Genomic DNA, 14766 nt, shown 5'->3' on the forward strand with positions numbered 1-14766 from the left:
CAGGAATTTGTTTCATTTTCTTAATTTATTATATTATTTTTTCTGTGTAATGTAGTAGGCTGCATTTATATATTCATAATTAATTAAGTAATAATTTTTATAAATGATCCACAGCATAAATCACTGCACCAAAATCACTGTTCGAAATTCCTGTAGCGGGCGTACATAACCTTGCCTATCGTAATTGCCAAAACTATCGTCAAACATTCACGTCGCACCACCAACAATCAAATGATACTCCGGAATACCTCCTGACCTAGAGAAACTGATTCTTTGGTAATGGTACCGTTGGCGCGTGAGTTTTACAAGAAGGCGTGCGTCTACATTCAGTCGACCAGCAGATCTCAGTACGGCCACTTCTCCTCTGTGCTTTCTTCCCCTCGTGCTCCTTTACCGGTGAGTAGTACTTTTCTCCTTTTCTTAATGTCCTTCTCATAGTTTCGTGACTGATAATGTTGATGACCTATTCGCGCCCTCCCCGGCTTCCACGCCCTTCTGTCTTGTCGTGTCGCATAGTGCTATTGTCATTTGGCGACAAGGAAGCCTCGGGATTACTTCGATGTGATGCGAATAGAAAGTGATTATGGTCAAATTATGAATAAATCTAGTGATATCGGAAGATGCTCGGAGACTTCAATGGGCGGTCGAAAGGGAAACCTGCACGCGAGAAATTTCTCTCGAATTTTTTATTTTGTTTACAAAAAATGTTTATTATATTCTGGTGATACAAGTTTGTGAATGTTACGTGAAGTTATTAGTAAAAAGATGATTTTTCAAATTTTTTCGAAAAATACAGAAGAATACAAGTTTTACATATTATACATGAAATAAAGCGATCCCTATTATTATATTTATTAAGCTCAACGGCTTGTAGGCCTAGGGCTGCAATTATAACTATAGGTTATACTAGGCCCTACTATAGCTCTATAAAAATACAGTTTATATCCTTTTTTATGTGCTTTTTATATTTGTAAAATATTTATTTTTTAAATTTCCGATAAGACTCTTTTGTGATTTTTATTTTCATTTTGGATTTTTATTGATTAGCAATCTAATACTATTTGTCATTTTTAGTATTTATCCATTTAAATTTTTAAATCTTGGTACAGTATCTGGCCTATATACTCGTATACAGCCCCTAAATTTTGCAAAAACGTATTATATAGGTAATTATTTTTTTATACAATATTTATTGTAATTTTAATACAGTTCTTCATCTGCTATCTTATTCTTTATCAATTAATTTAATTTGTGTCTGAAAATTTTTTGGTATGAACCTTTTGATTCAATGTTTAGGCCCAATTTATTGTCAATATTAATGTATTGGATTTAAAAAATCACGCTCATCATATTATAAATTTTATTGCAGAATTTTTACATGTTTTATTTTATTGTTTAATTGTACCGTTCATTGCACCAAAACGTTTTTGCTAATTCGGCACATATATCTGTTATATTATTTATCAAGATGCACATTTTCCCTTAATTTTCAGTGTTCCCTATTACTTTTATTGTATGAATTATTTCTCTCTTTAATTTTTAAATTTAAAAATAACTTTTATTTTCGCGGGCATTTTGCCAAATGGTATAAGTACACCCAGTCACAACTTGATAACGTTTTCTGAACAAGCACTCATATAAAAATATAACTAAACATATATTATTAATCTACCGTAAAAAATTATAATAGAAAACAGTGATATAAAACTAAAGTATAAAATATATTTCTAAAGATAAGATAGGGATAAAACATGGTCAGTATACGACAATAGTCCCACTTTAATGTAAATAACACTTTGCGACAAGCAAATTTTGTGACTTTCTGATATTTATTTTCATTATTGACATTAATTTATTGGTTGTCAAGCTTGTTGACACTATTATTGGTATTATTTCATTTGAATTTTTAAAACTTGTCGCTAGAACTTATGTGCGCTATTATAGCTTCCAAATTAACCAAAAATATGTTAGTAAATAGTTTTTTAAACATTATTTACTGAAATCTTTAATATAGTCTGCTATCTCGTTTGTTCTCAGTGATATCGGAAGAAATCTAGTGATATCGGGAGATGCTCGGAGACTTCAATGGGCGGTCGGAAGGGTAACCTGCGCGCGAGAAATTTCTCTCAGATTTTATTGTGTTTATAAAATGTTTATTATATTCTGGTGATTCAAGTTTGTGAATTTTACGTGAAGTTAATGGATCATATAGCAGAAAAGACGATTTTTAAAAACTTTTCGAAAAATACAAAAGAATAAAAGTTTTTACGTAGATATGAACTAAAAACGTCCCTAATAATATATATAACTCTATAAATACAGTTTATTTCCTTTTTATTTGATTTTTATATTTGTAAAATATTTGTTTTCTAATCATTTCCAATAAGCAAATTTTGTGACTCTTTTGTGATTTTTATTTTCATTTTGGATATTTATTGATTAGAAATTTAATACTGTTTGTTATTTTTGTAATTTATCAATTTAAATTTTTAAATCTTTTCCATTATTTGCCCTATATATTATAGCACCTAACTAATGAAAATACATATAATACAATAGGTAATTATTAGGTTTTTAAATAATATTTACTGTTATTTCTAATACAGTTCTTCGTCTGCTATCTTATCCTTTATCAATTAATTTAATTTTTGTCTGAATATTTTTTGGTATGGCCACTTTTAGTCCATTTTTTAGGCCTAATTTATTGTCCATATTATTGTATTGGATTTTAACAATTATGCGCAGTATATTAGAAATTTTATTGCAAAATTTTATTTTTTTTATTTTATTGTTTTATTTGTACCGTTTATTGTACTATAAACTGTTTCTTAATTTTGCATATACTTACATATTTAATATCATTTAGCGACAGGCACATTTTTTTATTATTTTATTTTTTATTTTTCTTTGTAATCTTTAAATTTAGAAATAACTTTTTTTTCGCGGGTTTATTAGATATTTGTTTTTTAAATTTAATTGGCATTGGCAAAAGCTATAATGGCAGTCATAACATGGCAACGTTTCCTGAAATAGCACTAATATAAAACTATAACTAAACCTATATTATAAAACTGCAATACACAATTTTAATAGAAAATAATGATAGAAAGACATTTGTAAAGATAAGTATAAGAGAGGAATAAAACATGGACAGAAGGTAACGAAAAATGGAGTAAAACAGAGGTTAGTATTTTAATTACGCTTAAATATTGAGCTTACTCTTCCAAATAAAGTTCGTTTCATTTTTACATTAGAGTTTTACATATTAAATAAGTTTTTACATATAGATGCAATTAATCCCACCTTAATGTAGAGTCGTTTTTGTGCCTCTGATATTAAAAAAATATTTTTATTTCTTTGCGACAAACAAATTTTGCGATTTTTGCGAATTTCTAGTTTTTTTATTTTCTTTATTCACATTTTATTGGTTGTCAAGCTACTACTGTTTGTTGACATTATTTTTGATATTTATTCGTTTGAATTTTTAAATCTTTCCACTGGACCTTACGTGCCCTGTAGCTTCTAAATGAACCAAAAATATGTAGGTAATTAGTTTTTTTAAACATTATTTTATGTATTCTTTAATATAGTACTTAGTCTACTATCTCATTTGTTTTCAGTAATATCGAAATATTGGAATAAATCTAGTGATATAGGAAGATGATCGGATACTTCAATGGGCGGTTGAAAGGGAAACCTGCACGCGAGAAATTTCTCTCAGATTTTTTATTTTGTTTATAAAATGTTTATTATATTCTGGTAAAACCAGTTTATAAATAACGAAATAAAAAAAAGTGTGTGAATGTTACGTGCAATTAATACGTTAGCAGGAATGATGACAAAGAATAAAAGTTTTTACATAAATTAATATGAAATGAATCTTACCGTAGAATAGTTCTCTACAGTTTTTTTTTATATCATTTTTATATTTGCAAAATATTTATTTTATAATTATTTCCAATCAGAAAATTCTGTGATTCTGATTTTTGTTTTCTTAAAAATCTACTACTCTGCTTCATCTATTTTTGTAATTTTTTGTATTTATCCATTTGAATTTTTAATTCTTGTCCTGTGCTATAGCTCCTAAATGATGCAAAATCCTTTATGTAGGTAATTAGTTATTTAAACATTATTTACTGTAATTTTTAATACAGTCCTTCGCCTGGTATATTATCCTTTATCAGTTAATTTAATTGGTTCTGTTTGAACCCCTTTTTTTAGTCAATACACAATTTATTGTATAATTATTACTTTATTAGTTTTAAAAACTATGCGCAATATATTACAAATTTTGATTTATTTCAATATTTATTTACAGTTTTTTTCGTTGGCTTCTATTTACTTAAGTTACCTTTGTATTTATTATTATATAAGTACATATTATTAATGCCAAAATATTATATTGCGAAACTTGCTTTTAGTGTGTAGATTGCATTTTTTTTTATAGTTTAATTGCACAGTTTATTGTACCATAAACTTTTTGTTAATTTGGCATATATATTTCTTCTTTGTCTATTTTTGGAGATGAACATTTTCCATTCAATTTACCTGTTCCGTATTACTATTACTATTCCGTTTTTGAATCAATTTTAAATTTAAAAATAACAACTTTAATTTTCGCGGGCTTATTTAGTATTTAGTTAATTTAATTTTATATTGACCGTATTCTGTAATGTTTATTTCGTGTTGTCATTTCATAAAAATTAATATAATAAAATGTATTGCTTAACTAGGTCTCATCTAGCATAAAATATTTTAAATGTTTTTACCAAATAAATGTTGCTTCTGTTGAAAATGAAATGGAGTGTAACAAGAAGGGTTAAAAAATATTTTCTTTGTGACTATACCATGTTTATGAACAATATCTGCTAATAATTACTTAACTTTATGACTTAAACTAACTTACTGAAGCAAAATCTGTTTCATAATTTTTTTTCTTTTTTTTTTGGTACTGCATATTCTAAGGAACGCGTTAAAAATTACTGCAGGTAAATTTATCTAGTCTGAAGAACTGCTCAGAGTCCAATTTTTACATCAACTTTAACTCTTAGTCTCTCACCACGTTTATATTTTTTCGGCGGTTACTTACCAATGGTACTTTTAAGTCCGCCTTTTTTTTCGGTCATATATTTTGAAAATAAGCGATCTTTTAAAGTGCCTACAAAAAATCGAATTGTGTATTTAACAGAAAATCGTTTGAATGACATTTGAGGTATTAAACATCAAATACTAATAAATATAAATGATATTTAACAAAATATTTTCAAGTTAGATCTACTTTTTAGGATTCCACTCTTATTTTTTTGTTATTTTAGGTTTCCTCTTTTTTAGTATTTTCACTGTTAGAAAAAGGTATATTAAAACTTCTCGTTTTGTTTATACAGGGTGCAAGAAAAGAAAAAATGTATTAAGTTTGAGATACTCTGTAGGGAAGATAAGGTACAATAGTGTGTGTATACAATAATAGAGCATTCTTATATTGTTTGAACATTTTGTTTTTTTTTTTATTTTCACTGAAACCTTTAAAATTAAAGATACTAGACAAATTTATTATTTAATATATGTGTTAATTGAGACAATAATAAATTAACAATAGAAAATAACAAAAGTTAACAAAACTTTAAGACATAAGCGTGAGCGGTATTCACAGTGCCACATAAGAAGGACGATATTGTTTAATGGAGGAAGGCTCTGTGGTGTTTCGGGTATGAATTTCCCTGACAGCAAGAACGGATCTGGTATCACTAGGTGATAATGAAAGTGATAGAATAGGTGATAAATAACGGAAGGTACATTAGAGAAATGTTGTATTTTGAACACGTTGTTTCTTCCGCACGTTGTATAGAAAATAATTTCATCTTAAGGCATGATAATACAAGACCCACGTATCACGTGCCCTTACTAAATATTTAACTAACGTAAGTATTCAGAAATTGAATTGACCCTCTTACAGTCCCAACTTAACTTCTATTGAACACTTATGGGATATTGTCGTTTAAAAATTAAGAAAACTGTCTATTTTCCTTGTTTTCTTCTTTCCTGATACATTTTTACTTCAAAAAAAATTTAAAACTGTTTTAAAACTTTCTAAAAATTTATGTAAAATTTTTTTGAAAAAAATGTTCAAAAAACATAAGACTACATGATTTTTGCGTCAACCCAACCTTTTACCTTGTACTTCCTACAGTGTGTCTCAAATTTAACATAAGAAAAATTTTCTTGTTTCCACCCGGTATAAGACCAAAAGAAAATTTTAAATAAACCTTTGCCCAACACTGTGCATAAATAAAAAAGGGAAAATTTCAAGTATTACAAAGAAATTAGCGGAACCTGTTCACCTGTTTAGAAAAAAATCAACTATCAAAATGAGCATAATTTTTGGTGGTACAAAATTTTGTGGTTAAAAGTGTAAATCTTTATTTAAAAAAATTAGAATTAAATTTGTTATGAAAATATCTCTTCCATGCTCTTCGACTTTCCATTAACCCGTGGCGTAATTACTAGATTCATTAACTGATTACGACACCGCTGTTTCTCATTAATCTCTACGCAAGAGTCTTCTTTAAACAATAAGATAAGTAATCAAACGAGAAAATTGTATGCATCTTCTGTTTTTGGTTCAATAGAGAATTTCTCTAAGGAACTAATTACTTGACGGATGTGGGAAATTCACGAGTATAAGAATTTCACCTAGCGCTACGTGATGCTACAAATATGTCGTGCGGAAAATTGGCTGTTCCTTGAGATGTATTTGAATTGCAAAACGTTTGACCAAATACTATCGGACTTCTTCAGCTTGTCGAAGTTTTATTACTATTGACTGATATGGCAGCACTACACAATTGTGTAACTTAATTGCTTTTTTATAAATGTAATTTATCATCTAGATAGTACGAAAATATTATATTGCTTAATGGCAACAATAACAAATAAAAGTCAACAATTAAACATATTTTATACACTTTTTTATATCGGTTTCTTGATTTCAACGATTTCACTGTGTTCTGTTACATGCAATCAAGTTATCTCAAACACCAAAAGAGGCTACCCGTTGAGAATCTTCCTTAACACGATTAAAAGAGCTTCTGGCTTTTTCAATTCTAGCTTTTATTTCGTAGCTATGATATCAACTATCCTTAATCTTGCTGCCCCAGTAGCATATTTATTTTATTTAGTTTTTCTAGCAGTGTATTATTTATTATTACGTGTCCATTTATGTTGGTGTTCTTAGTAAGGATCATTATTTTTGTCTTCTTACAATTTAGTTTTATTCCTTTGGAGCCCTTTTCCATTATATACCATCAACACAGTATCTTCTACAAATCTCATATTGTTTATACGTTGGCAATTTACTTTACTACCACTTGTGTTATAAGATGTTTTCGGAAAATATGTTAAATAATGCTGGTGACGGTATGTAACCCTATCGAAATTGTTTTCTGATTGTGAAGATTTCGGATAGTTCATTTTTGACTCGAACTGTTGCTTTTTGTTGGATATGTAAGTTGGAGATTATAAATATAATAATCAATTTAGATAATAACGTTAATTAATTATCTGACCGTTGTAGCTCTCTCTAGTCGTTTCCCCATTACTGACGATCGTAATTCCTCATTACTAGAGAGCGGAATATATGCAACACAACATTACCAAAATATTCGCATATATATGCATTACTTTTACTACAAATATGCAGGTATTTTTTCTAAATTTGTCTAAATATGCAAATGCATATTAAAAATACTCAAAAATAAAACAATATATTAAGTCGTAAGATCTTCAGAAAAGTTGCCTTCAAAAATACGTACAACTTTCCTCAAACAATCGAAGCCCTCATTTTTTTCTAAAACATTTTTTAATTTATTTCTAATTGTAATCCCTGTATTTCCGGGAATTTTTTGACAATGAGCAGAAAAAGTGTTAACAGGATTAACCGAATCACTTAATTGTAAATTCCTTTGTTCTAATGAGTTTATTAGATCTGGTAAAAAACTAAAATTAACTTTTATGAACATAAGTTCTTTAGCAATTTGTACGTTACTTAAAGAACAAAGTACGTTACTTAAGCTGAAGAACAAAAGCGGAATTGTCTACAATTTGATGGATTTTTGTATTTTGATGCTTCTCTCTATGTCCGTCTTTATAGAAGTAAAAGCGAATTTGTCAATAAAAACACTCTTTCCAGAAAAATTTCTTTTGTTGGACATGATGCTTTTGTTTTGTCAGTTCTTCATTTAAAAAATGAAATGTGAAAATGAATGTAAATTACGATTTTGGAACAGGCCTTGCAAAATACTTTGTCTCCACTTAGCTTTAACTCGGGAAAACACTTTATCCAAGCACTTTTTTGAATGGTAGACATATTTAAATTTAATACATACCAATCATTTCAAAAACACTAAATACGATACAACGTTTACTTTAAACAAATATTGGCCAGAAACTGACAAAACAATTATTAGACCCTTAAAAGCAGGTAGGTACCTACGACTTGCTACGCTAATAAAATAATATTTTTCTGGGAACACTCATAATTGTTAAATTCAGGTAGTAATGGGAAAGTCCAGATGAGCGATTGATAGATAAATAACGAGCTCGTTCATATCGAAGTTATAAAATTTCAACTAAGAGAGGAAAATTTTAAACTTTTATATAATTTATTTTTAAAATATGCAAAATAAATCGTGTTTAGCTTAAATATGCAACGTTGTGTTTGTTGTCTGAAAATATGCAATATATGCATCTATATGCACTTTGCATATATTCCGCTCTCTACTCATTACTTAGGATCCCCAATTTTTTTCCGTTGGCTTCTATCTTCAGCTGCTCTTAGGGCTTCGGAGAATAAGTTTCCAGCTGAATTCTTAATTTGGTCGGACCATCTACTTGGTGATCGTCCTCTTGATCTTCTCCCCGTAACATTTCCACATTTCCAGAAACAAGTAATCTCTCCAAACTATCGTCACACCTGCGAACTACATGACCGAAGAATTGCAGAATTCGTTGCAGACATATTGTGGAGAGCTTTTTTAATCTCGAGTTGATTTAGAATGGAAACTTTTGTCCTATGAGCTATCCAAGGTGCGCGCAGCATTCTTATTCAGCACCACATCTCAAAGGCATCAATTTTTGGCGCACGCGTGCGCGAAGATTCCAAGTCTCTGCCCCGTATAGAAATGTAATGTACTGGTACTCTTCTAATATATATCAAATAAAAAATGGTATTTATTGGCTTGTATTAAGTAAATGTGAATTATCCAAAATATCGGTCAGTTGTTAATCTTAACATAATTTTATAGCAGCGTTGTTTAAAATTTCTAACACGAGCCAAGATTTTAACACTGTCAGAAAGAAAATAAAATGAGAAATTATTCAAAGCCAAAAATACATTAGTAAGTTGAATGATCTAATATAGAAACATTATCCAAATATAGCTTGACTTTAAACAGTATTTTACACTAACAAAGTTCCAGATGTTTCTCTTAATATGTATAGGAATGTGGTTTTTTTCAACAACCAAAATTTAATGTATATTGTTGAATTAATTTATAGTTATGCTAATATTCAATTTTAGACATGATAATCAACAAATTGGTGGGAACTAAATGATAAATATCTTAAGATAGTATGGAACATCTAAGTAGAATTTGATTTATTTTCATAAATTTACATTTTAAAATTACTTCTTTTTGCGTATGAGTAACATCTTCATCTTGATGTGCCTACATCCGTGATAAATTTGGTGAATTTTTGGAATGTTGACCTTATCCGCAGTAGCGTGGAAAAGCTGCACATGTATTGTGTTGAACCAGTTTCTGAGGTTATTTAACCAGGGTATTATTCTTCTTCGTGGACCTCCATTTCCAAATATTTTTCCTTGCAGGATGGCTTGTAGGAGGGCATATCTGGATTCATTTCGCATAATGTATCCAAAGTATTCTAAATTTATGGCACTTCTGAGGAGTGCCTCATTTGTGACCCGGTCAGATCACGGGATTTTAAGGATTCTACAGTATATGCACATCTCAAATGCTTCCAATTTTCTGCACATATCTTCGTTCAGAGTCCTCGACCCAACAACATAAAAAAGAACAGAGAAGACGTAGCATCACAGCATTCTTAATTTTATAGAAAGAGAGAGGTTGTGGCTCTTGAATAAGACCCCTATACGGTAGAAGGAGGATTTAGCTTTCCATTTCCAATGAACGCTGTTATTTATTGGTTGCATTCCTCATTTATTATGGTGGAGGTAGTTGTAGTGCGTCACTCTTTATAAAGGGGCTTGGTTGGTGTAGAGTTGACCTTCTGTTATCTTTTTCTTGCTAATGATCATCTACTTTGTCTTCTTTATGTTTATATTAAGTCCATATTGTTGACTGTTGACTTCTAAGACGAAGAAGTTTATAAGGACTTGTAGGTTTTCTAGGTTTCCGCAAATACTATAGTGCAGTGTTTTTTTTCATTTCATTTCATTTTTTCATTTCGCGACCCCTTTAAGGTTAAAATATTCTGGCGACCCCCTGGTGTCATAGAAAGTCAAAGAAATAAATTTATTATAAACTACATACGAAGTAATAATTTTTTCTTATTTTGGTACATTTATCTTTTAATCACGCTGGCCAACAACTTAAAAACAGCCAACATTTTGCTCTGCAGTTTGACGATTTTGCTCTTTGTGCGATTTGAAGCAGATGACAGTGTTATTGAAGAAATCTTATTTTGCAAAGCACTTCCTGAAAAATGTACCGCTATTTGTAGCGATGCATGGCGCTAAATATTCTAAGAGCTCGGAGCGGATTTTGAGCGTGATAAGTAATATGGAAAAACTATACGGGGATATGTTGAATTAGTTGTGTACATGACTTTCACCAACGGCCGGAAACCAGAGTTGGGGCCGAGGGTAGTTATAAGGGGTCAAATTCGCGGATTTTATTATTTTTTTATGACGCTCATGATCGAGATAGTGCACCAAAATTTGGGAATAAGTAGGTCATGACGTACCTAAGTAAAATCTATAGGGGCTCAACGCTGCGTGGCCGACAAAGGGGTGGGGGTAGGGGTAAATATAAAAAATATAAGGGGATTTTTTCGACGTTCGTGATTGATATAGTGCACCAAATTTTGGGTATAAGTAGAACATGACATAAATAATTATAATCCCCAGAGCCAGAAACCAGAGTGGGGAAGGAAGGTAGTTATAAGGGGTCAAAATTCCGTTTTTTATTATTTTTTTTGTGACGCTCATGATCGAGATAGCGCGCCAAAGTTTGGGAATAAATAGGTCATGACGTAACTAAGTAAAATATCCAGGAGTGGAACGCTACGTGGCCGACAAAGGGGTGGGGCAGGGGTGAATTTAAAAAAATGTAAGGGGTTCTTTGCGACGTTCGTGATTGAGATAGTGCACCAGAATTTGGGAATAAGTAGACCATGACATAAGTAAGTAATATCCCCAAAGGCGGAAACCAGAGTGGCGGACGAGGGTAGTTATAAGAGGTAAAAGTCGCGGTTTTTATTTTTTTTTGTGGCGCTCATGATGGAGATAATGCACCAAAATTTGGGAGTAAGTAGCTTATGACGTAATTAAGTAAAATCTTCAGGGGCAAAACGCTGCTTGGGGTACAAAGGGGTGGTAGGCAGGGGTGAGTATAAAAATACATGGGGGTTTTTTTGCCGTTCGTGATCGACATAGTGCACCAAAATTTGGGAATAAGTAGATTATGACATTACTAAGTAAAATCTCCAGGGGCGGAACGCTGCGTAGGGGACAAAGGTTGTGCCGGGTCACAAAAAAAATAATACACACTGCGACTTTGACCCCTTAAAACTACCCTCATCCCCAACTCTGGTTTCCGGCTCTGGGGATTTTACTTAGCTAAGTCATGGTCTACTTATTCCCAAATTTTGGTGCACTATCCCCACCCCTTTATCGGCCACACAGCGTTCCACCCCTGGAGACTGTATTTAGTTACCTCATGACCTACTTATTCCCAAGTTTTGGTGCACTATCTCGATCATGAGTGTCACAAAAAAAAATAATAAAAACGGCGATTTTGACCGCTTATAACTACCCTCTTGCCCAACTCTGAGCTCCGGCTCTGAGGATTTTACTTAGTTATGTCATGGTCTATTTATTCCCAAATTTTGGTACACTCTCTCAATAACGAACGTCGCAAAAAAACCCCTTATATTTTTTGTATTCACCCCTGCCCCACCACTTTATCGGCCACGCAGCGTGCCACCCCTGGAGATTTTACTTAGTTACGTCATGACCTACTTATTCTCAAATTTTGGTGCACTCTCTCGATCATGAGCGTCACAAAAAAAAATAATAAAAACGGCGACTTTGACCCCTTATAACTACCCTCGGCCCCAACTCTGGTTTCCGGTCGTTGGTGAAACTCATGTACACAACTAATTCAACATATCCCCGTATAGTTTTTCCATATTACTTATCACGCGCAAAATCCGCTTCTATCTCTCCGACTAAAAGCTTTGACTAGCAAAAATAACTGACTCATTGAAAAATAAAAATGACAATGCCAAACATATTCTGGACACCCTATTTTCTTCATTGACAGGCTCTAGCTGCTAAGGTAGTACCTTTTGGTTTAAATGACGTGCTGAAGGAGGTAATAAAAATTGTAAATTCTATCAAAGGTACAGCTTTGCAAACCCGGCAATTCAGAATCGTTTGTGAAGATATGGGCTCACTTCATCAAAATCTCCGTTATCACATAGAGGTCAGGTGGCTATCCAAAAGAAAGGTATTGGCAAGAGTTCTGGAACCGAATTAAAGCTGAATTGTTAATGTTTTTACCAGATGCAAAATCTAAATATACTTATCGCTTTTCTGACCCTATTGGCTCTTGAAATTAGCATTTTGGCAGATCTTTTAGCCACCTTAACAATTTTAACAAGAACCTTCAAGGAAGAGAAGATAATTTTTTAACAGCTAAAGATAAAGTAAAAGCATCTCACGCAAAACTTCGTTTGTGGTCAACCTCTTTGCAAAACAAAATGGTTGACTCTTTTCCATATGCTCAGAAGATTGATGAAGATAATGCAACAGACCAACGTTTTGCATTATTGGCTCACATTCCTTGCATCATTCAGAGTTTCATAATTTACAAGAGCAACTTTTTACATGCTTTCCAGACTTGCACTCTGACGCTGACAATGGGAGTAGATTGATAGAGTAGACAATAAACTTTAAACCCTTTTTTTGGACAAATCAATAGGTCTGGCCCGTCTGGATGATTTCACCAAAAAAATGAAAGAATGTCTTCTAGATTTAGATGCTGATGTCACGCTCAAAATGGAATTTTATTTGCGAAGTGCCGACGTACTTTGGATGGAAAGAAAATACCAATATAGCTGCAAACGGAAGCTCTTAAATTATTAGTACCTACAATTAGCTAATTCATACTTATGTAAACTGAGATTTTTTTAAATTATATACATTAACACTAAAAAGAGAAATAGACTGCAATTAGAAAATTATTTAATTATCAACTTTTCAAAAATAGCATCACAATTTGGTAAACTTTTGAAAAACAAACAAGCAAATCCTTCCCACTAAAATTGTGTTTTAAGAACCTTAACTTTTTCTTTCAGTCCCACAGATTGAAAAACACTGCCCTAGTGTCATCTGTATACCAGATGTTATTTAGCCGGTACCGATTTAGTAGAATACCTTTTTCAGTTTCGTGGAAAGCTTCGATAAATATTCTTTCAGTGTAGAGATTGAAAATTAGAGGAAACAAAAGTACGCTTCTCCCTGTCTTTCAGGAAACAAGATTGCCTTATTCTACGCATAATTTTCACGTATTCGGTATGTCCACCTTCAATTCTGAGGTTTGCAGTCTGATTCCAGTAAAGTTTTTTTAATTACATTTTTTCAGATCTTGGTTGTTAATTCCTGTTTCTTTTGGTATCTGCAACATATTATTGGCATGCTTTACTCGATCAAGTGCTTTCTCTTAATAAACCAGACATGCGTATATGTCGCAATTAACGTCTTTGCATCTCCGGAATAATACTTAAATTAAGAACAAAGCCTGTTCCTATACTTACTGCATTTATAAACCCGAACTGGTTGTGGGAAACTTGACTTTCACATAGGTTGTGAATTCTCTTATGAACAAATTCTTGTAAAACGTTGTAAATTCTCTTATCTTTAAGGTCACTTTTAGGAGATGACTCATCAGGCTTATCTTACGGTATTCTTCGCATTTTTTGGCACCTGAATTTTTGGAAATGCCAGACTTCAGCCATTCTGTTGGTATCTCTACAGAGTTGTTAAGTATTATTTTGAATATTGGTATTGATTCTTTATCCATTAGTTTAAGTAGTTCTGATTGTATATTATAGAGACCAGCTGCCTTGCCATCCTTTAGCTGTATTGTTGCAGCATAAGCTACCAGCTGTAATATTCTTGGTCCATCATTTACCTCTTCTAATAGCTCAAAGGTGTTATCTCTTTGGTATTTATTGGTCACGAGTTACATAGTTAAATGTAATAATCCCAGACAATGGAAAATCGACCCACTTTGTTTTTGAAATGTTGATTTTAAGGTCTAAGGATAGAGGCTACTTGATTCTAAGTATTTTAGGAGTTTTACATCGTAGTGGTCAAGTCCTGCTGCCCGTAGACAAGAAAAAATATATGGTGGTGTACTCGGTCGCGAACGACTACTTGAAGACTATGAACTCACAAGATCCTTTCATATAGTCTTTAGGAACTCGCAAGGTTTCTGGAAGAGA

At 31.8% G+C, this 14766-nt stretch overlaps 1 protein-coding gene across 1 annotated transcript in view; it reads left to right on the plus strand.

Moving 5' to 3' along the window:
- The first annotated feature begins 319 nt into the window (after positions 1-319).
- LOC114339971 (uncharacterized) overlaps positions 320-14766 on the plus strand; it is a 1137809-nt gene continuing 1123362 nt past the window's right edge. Inside the window, exon 1 of the mRNA XM_050651968.1 lies at positions 320-396. The gene's annotated coding sequence lies outside the window, so the exon portion shown is untranslated. The remainder of the gene's footprint in view (positions 397-14766) is intronic.

This window comes from Diabrotica virgifera, chromosome 5 (assembly GCF_917563875.1).
Source record: "Diabrotica virgifera virgifera chromosome 5, PGI_DIABVI_V3a".
Taxonomy (NCBI): domain Eukaryota; kingdom Metazoa; phylum Arthropoda; class Insecta; order Coleoptera; family Chrysomelidae; genus Diabrotica; species Diabrotica virgifera.